The sequence below is a fragment of the Bactrocera latifrons genome, unplaced genomic scaffold, assembly GCF_001853355.1.
Source record: "Bactrocera latifrons isolate USDA-ARS-PBARC rearing strain unplaced genomic scaffold, ASM185335v1 scaffold_86, whole genome shotgun sequence".
Classification (NCBI taxonomy): Eukaryota; Metazoa; Arthropoda; class Insecta; order Diptera; family Tephritidae; genus Bactrocera; species Bactrocera latifrons.
In genome coordinates, this window is record NW_017537556.1 from 595,747 (window position 1) to 601,996 (window position 6,250).

A 6,250-nucleotide genomic window follows, 5' to 3' on the forward strand; every position below is an offset into this window, starting at 1 on the left:
GAGCCAAGAAATACGTGTACCAAGTTTCATCATGATATCTCAATTTTTACTCAAGTTACAGCTTGCACGGACGGACGGACAGACGGACAGAGGGACAGATGGACAGACAGACATCCGGATTTCAACTCTACTCGTCACTCTGATCACTTTGGTATATATAACCCAATATCTGACTCTTTTAGTTTTGGGACTTACAAACATCCGTTATGTGAGCAAAACTATAATACTCTCTTTAGCAACTTTGTTGCGAGAGTGTAAAAAGTTTACCGTTAAAAATTAGTGATAGTACAAGCCTGACAAACGTATAAATAATGTCAAGTTTGAGTTGAGAAATGTTGATAAGAAATATTCGACCATATTTATCAAAGCTACATATCTACAGCATCATTTCGGATACAATATTTTTTGAGAATTTCTCAAAAAGCAGCAGCAACAAACTTGCTGGGGACAAATTTCTGGTGTTATAACGTTCAGAATGTTTGAAAAGAACTTCCGTGATAATTGTTTGTCGAATATCGTAGAAAAAGTGAGCCGAAGCCAAAAATCCACGTCAAAGCAGGTCAAAAAACAAGTTTTGCTGACAACTTTATTCGCTTATCGAGCCTGGCGCACTCCGAATCGAAATCGTTTGTGCGAAGTTGTCCTAATCATGGACCGACAACTCCTGGTTTTTGTACTACGATAATGCACCGTCGCATACTGCATTGATTCCACGTGCTAAATTTTCAACCAATATCGTCTGCAACCACCGTATTCGTCTGATTTAGCTCCATATGACTTCTGGCTATTTGGCAATCGCTTCGGGGAAACCTTTTTGCGTCATTTGAAGGCATTAACCGTGAATCGGTTGGCGCTTTGATGGCTATTCCAGAATAATAACTGTTTCGAGGATTGAAAAAACGGTCGATATATGGCCGCTACGTGAGTTAATGCAGAAAAACGTCACGGACCAAATTTCTGACTAAGAGTCGCAAATTAATTTAAAGTGATTAATGTACTGTCAGCTGTTGTCCCTCATCCAAACTCTAAATCTGGACCGCTAGTGTCAACAAGTGAACTGTCTGAAGGAAGTAGTCGTCCAGAAGCGACCAGTTTTATTTATTAAGAGAGGAAGTTTGCTCCATCGCAATCACCACACATCGATAAGGACTCGCCAGGAGATTAGCTGGGAGGTTTTTATGCATCTACCTTATACTCTGGACCTATTATCAAGTGATTACTAACTGTTCTTAACTATGGATAATAATTTTGCTGATGAAAAACGACTGCCATAAGTTCTGCATGATAAGAATTTAGAAAATAGTCGAAAACTAATCAATATTATATTATATAGTTCCACTTTATACACAAACGAAGTAATTTACTCGGTAGAAAATTATACTCAGATTTTAAAATATAAAAGGCCTTTCATTAAACTATTTAGCATGCTTTTGTTCATTTCTCCATCGCCAGTTGATCTGTTTTGTTTCATTTTCAAATACAAATCATTAGCTTGTTTGTTTACTCATCGAAGGTTAACCGAATATTAATTCAAGATAATTGTGCGAAAATGCGCTCGGCAAGTCATAAAATTTGCCGTTTTTGTAATAAAAAATAATTTCAACACGAAATGAACACACACACATGAATAGACAAACACTTAAGTTTATATGTATGTGTGGGACACGTGTTTGATTTTATGTTCTTTTGCCGAGTGGCATTTCTAGTTTCGTCGTAATGAACATTCGCTGTTCGTTTGTGGTCGCTTTCGATTTGTGTTTGAGTTGCCGCCACTTGAGGGATAACTAACTGTTTGATGGTTGACCGAAAATTTTAATGCTTCGCAATTTGCACTTTGTATGTAAATATTTCCGAACAATGCGAGTACTCACTTTAGTGATTCAGTTTGGTTTTTGTATCTTGTGTGGCAAGATTTTGCGTGATTAAAACATAAATGCGATTTTATTATGTTTAAGAAAAGTTGTTTAAATAATTTTTTTTTGCGAAAAATAATTTTTGAGGAAAAATAAATTTTTTGAAAATAGTTGTTGGTACATAGTAGTTGTAGAAAGTTTTGCTTTAAGGCAAAAATACCGCTAGATATCAGCAATAAGCTAGGAGTGCATATATTTTTTGTTCCTAAAATATTGAGTTAAATGAAAAGAGTGATTTTTTATTGCAATTTATCTCGTCAAATTCAAAATAAGAAATATGTATAATTTTTCAAAGAATATACACAAGTCAGATGTTTAGTATTGGTGTACATGGGCGTGGCAATGGTCCGATTCTGCCTCTATGTTATAACCAGCTTTTCAGTTCTGTCGACATCTTTTAATACTGTATATAAATAACTTAGAAAAAAACCTCCAAATCGGATCGTACCCAAATTTAATCGATGAACATTTTCGCCGAACCTTCATTTACTCAAGAGTATCTGAACAAATTTGAGCCGAACTGACAAACAGAAGCAACATTTGCATGCATTTTATTATCCATGATACAAATCTTTATTATCACGTTCAATATAGGATCCTGAAAAAATATGTCAACATTTGAACCATACACTTTTAATAAGCCTCGGCTGTGATGGTGTTTAGTGCCTTCATCAAGTTTTGTTTTTAGGTTTCGGGCTCTCAAGCACCATTCCCTAGTTTGTTAGATAGTTTCTGCGTCATATTTATAAACCCATGTTCTCGTCAAAATTAATGATGCATTTGATGAATGCAAGATCCTCAGCTACGTTGTCCATCATCTCTTTTACGACCTATATGCTACTCGAAGTAGTTTATACAAACACATAGTCCAGTCATTATAGTAAATTCACCTCGGAATTCGAGATACCCAGCTGTAAGTCTGTAAATATTGTATATTGACATCCTAAAAGTTGTCTCAAAACCTACATATGGTAGGGTGTATCTACTCGAATTCCGAGATTCTTACCTAATTTAAGCTTAAATGACTGGACTAAAAAGATTCAGATCTTTTGGTAAATGTTTAGTATTGACAAACTTCATACACAAAACTTTAACCAAAAGGTGTTGTGCCGATCCATTAGAGATATTGATATTGTACTCTATCTTTGCTCTGATGCTTACACAAAGATCTTCGATCACTGTTTCTTTAACTTGTTCGATGTTATTGTCATTAACAGAATATGACTGGCACGAGGGAAGTTTTCGATGACTTCACTACCTTCATTGTTTCATTATTCAACTTTTTGTATACGAAGGTTGCTTCACATAATATATATCGGGAGTAGAGAATGAAAAAAAAAAAAAAAAAATTAATCCTCGCAAATCGCTTTATTGTTTTTCAAAATTTTCTTCATTAAGATCAAAACACTTCTGCTTCCATTTGAACCAATTTTCGAAGGTTTTTCGCATCTCTGTTTGAGTTTTCGCTAAAACATCCATTCTATATGCAATAACCGCCTCTTCAGGTATCGAAAAACGTTGACCTCTTAGTTAATTCTGTAAATAGTGCAATAAAAAGAAGTCATTCGGTGCCAAGTCCGGACTATAAAGCGGATGACTCTTCAAATCAATATTTTGAATGCTCAAATGTGTAACTGTTTCAGTCAATGTGTCAATTAAGTTCATCTGTACTGTTGCTGAGTTAATCCACGTTGAAAGTTGTTAGAAATAATTAATTTCAAATTTTGACTGAGATGAATATTGTAAGTTACTGTAAACATTATAATATTTCGTATGCGCCCTTCCGTTAATTGACTTGCAGCAGCTTTTATATTTTTAATTACTATTTATGGTCAGTCAAATGCGCTAAAAATGATGCAAAGTCATTTTACTTATTTTATGTACATGAAATACATTCAATACTCCTTGGGGAGTCCCATATTCAAATGTTTTATTGCCATATGAGGAGAAATGAAACTCGAACAGATATTTTTGTATGTATTGAGTTAGATGTACTTTCACAAAAATATTTCAATATATAATCTCTAAAAATAACCACCAGCAGTATGCCAATTTAGAGGGAGCTATGATAATTAAACGCTGTTTGATGGTGCTTTCTAGCCGCTTTGCACTGCGGAAATATGATTTTAGGTGAAGCCGTTATTTGGTTTGCATACACACATAAACATGAATAAAATATATATAAAAAGAATTTCCTTACATCTCACAAGCAAATTGCAACCAGAACTAGTCTATTCTAAACACAAATGGAAAACTTGATTTGGCGATGCAGCCATGCGTATACGTAACATTTGCCTTTCAATACACTTGGACATTCAAAGCAATTGAGTGAGCACTTTTGAACTTCCAATCAATTGCATTATGTAAGCAATGTAAATGAATTCGAATTCGAATTTACAGCTACATACATGTCTGAGATTTACTGCTGCTTGCAAAAAGCGTAACGGTACATGAGTGCGGGAGTACAGCTAGTCGGTCTGTCGATTTTCTACGAGGCGTGCGGAAATTGTAGTCTAGCCAAGCACGCAGACGTATATATGCGCGTATGCGTACATGTATTTATATGTAAATGAGATTGTGCATAAATGTTTATAACACCGATCATTTTAGGGTGTAAATTCTTCGCTGTGATGGCAATTTGTCTGATTTTCGCTTTGGGTTTCAACAGTTTTGTTGTAGTGCGCCTAGCCTTTATATAAATAGAAAAAAAAAATAATCAAGTTGAAAAATACCTCATTTTTAGCAATCCTTTTGATTAAATTGTTTCAAAATATAACAAAAATTATGGCGTTGCCACGTATTTAAAAAAATGCTAAACAATATTAAATGCAATTTATTCACTTATAACAGTTACATTGAAATTTAAGAAAACTTACAAACGATGATTTTTTGGGAAGGGTTGCCATCTTTTTCAAAATTTAATTACTTAAAATTTATTCGCAATTAACTTTCGAAGTGACAATTAATACAATTTAAGAATGAAAATATTTTTGAGAAGGGCTGCCACCTGTTCAAAAACTTATAATACATTAAAATGTGCAATGTTTTCCGGTTCAAAAAAATTAATATAAATAAAATATGTAATTTAATCACATTTAGCTTTCGTAGTGACAATTAATACAATTTATGAATGAAAATATTTTTGAGAAGGGCTGCCACATGTTCAAAAAAATATAATTCATTAAAATATGTATGTATGTATGTAATGTTTTCTGGTTCAAAAAATTAATTCAATAAAATACGTAAAATGTTTAACGTTGATATTGAAATTTAAACAAGAAAAATTAATACGTAAATATTTTTGAGAAGGGTACCAGATGTTCAAAAAAATTAATTCAACGAAATATGTAATTTAATCACATTTAATTTTCGCATTAAAATTTAGCAAAACTTACAAAATATAAAATTTTTGGGAAGGGTTACCAGCTGTTCAAAAAAAATTTAATAATTTCCTAAAAAAATCTAACGATTTTCTGTTCGAAAAAATTAACTCAATTAAAATAATTTATTCGCATATAATTTTCACACTGAAATTTAAGAAAATTTACTAGTGGAAACGTGTTTGAAATGTCCTGACACCTGTTACGAAAAATTTATTGCAATAAAATATGTAATGTATATAATGTAACATATAACTTTCAAATTGAAATTTAAGAAAACTTACAAACGAAAATATTTTTGAGAGGCTTGCCACCTGTAGTGGTTTACTGTCCAAAAAAATTATTTAAAAAATATGTTATTTATTCACATATAATTTGCACATTGAAATTCAACAAAACTTTCAGACGAAAGTATTTTTGAGAAGTGCTGCCACATGTTCAAAAAAAAATTAATGCAATCAATTTTTTACTAATTAATTCATTAAAATATGTAATTTATTCGCACAAAACTTTCACATTAATAGTTAAAAGAACTTACTGAATACATAGAGAATAATTGTGAGAAGTGCTGCCACCTGATAAAAAAAAATGTTTTGCATTAAATTATGTAATGTATTCGCATATATATCGTAATACCTTTCGGAGAGTAATTTAAGAAAACTTACTAACGAAAATATTTTTTTAGAAGGGTTGCCAGCTGTTCAAAAAAAATTGTATGCAATAAATATGTATATTCTATCATACAGTTTAAAAATACTTGCATCTCATATTATTGATATAAGTTGCCACCTGTTTTCACTTTTTTAAAATCAAATTAAATGTTGAAATCAAAGGGTATTGATTGGTTCTTGAAATATGCTGGATCAGTTTTCTTGTTTGTAGTACATATATCTAAAGAAAAAAACATCAAAAAAGGGTTCCCAGATAAAATAAATTATTTTCATTTGAACTTTTTAG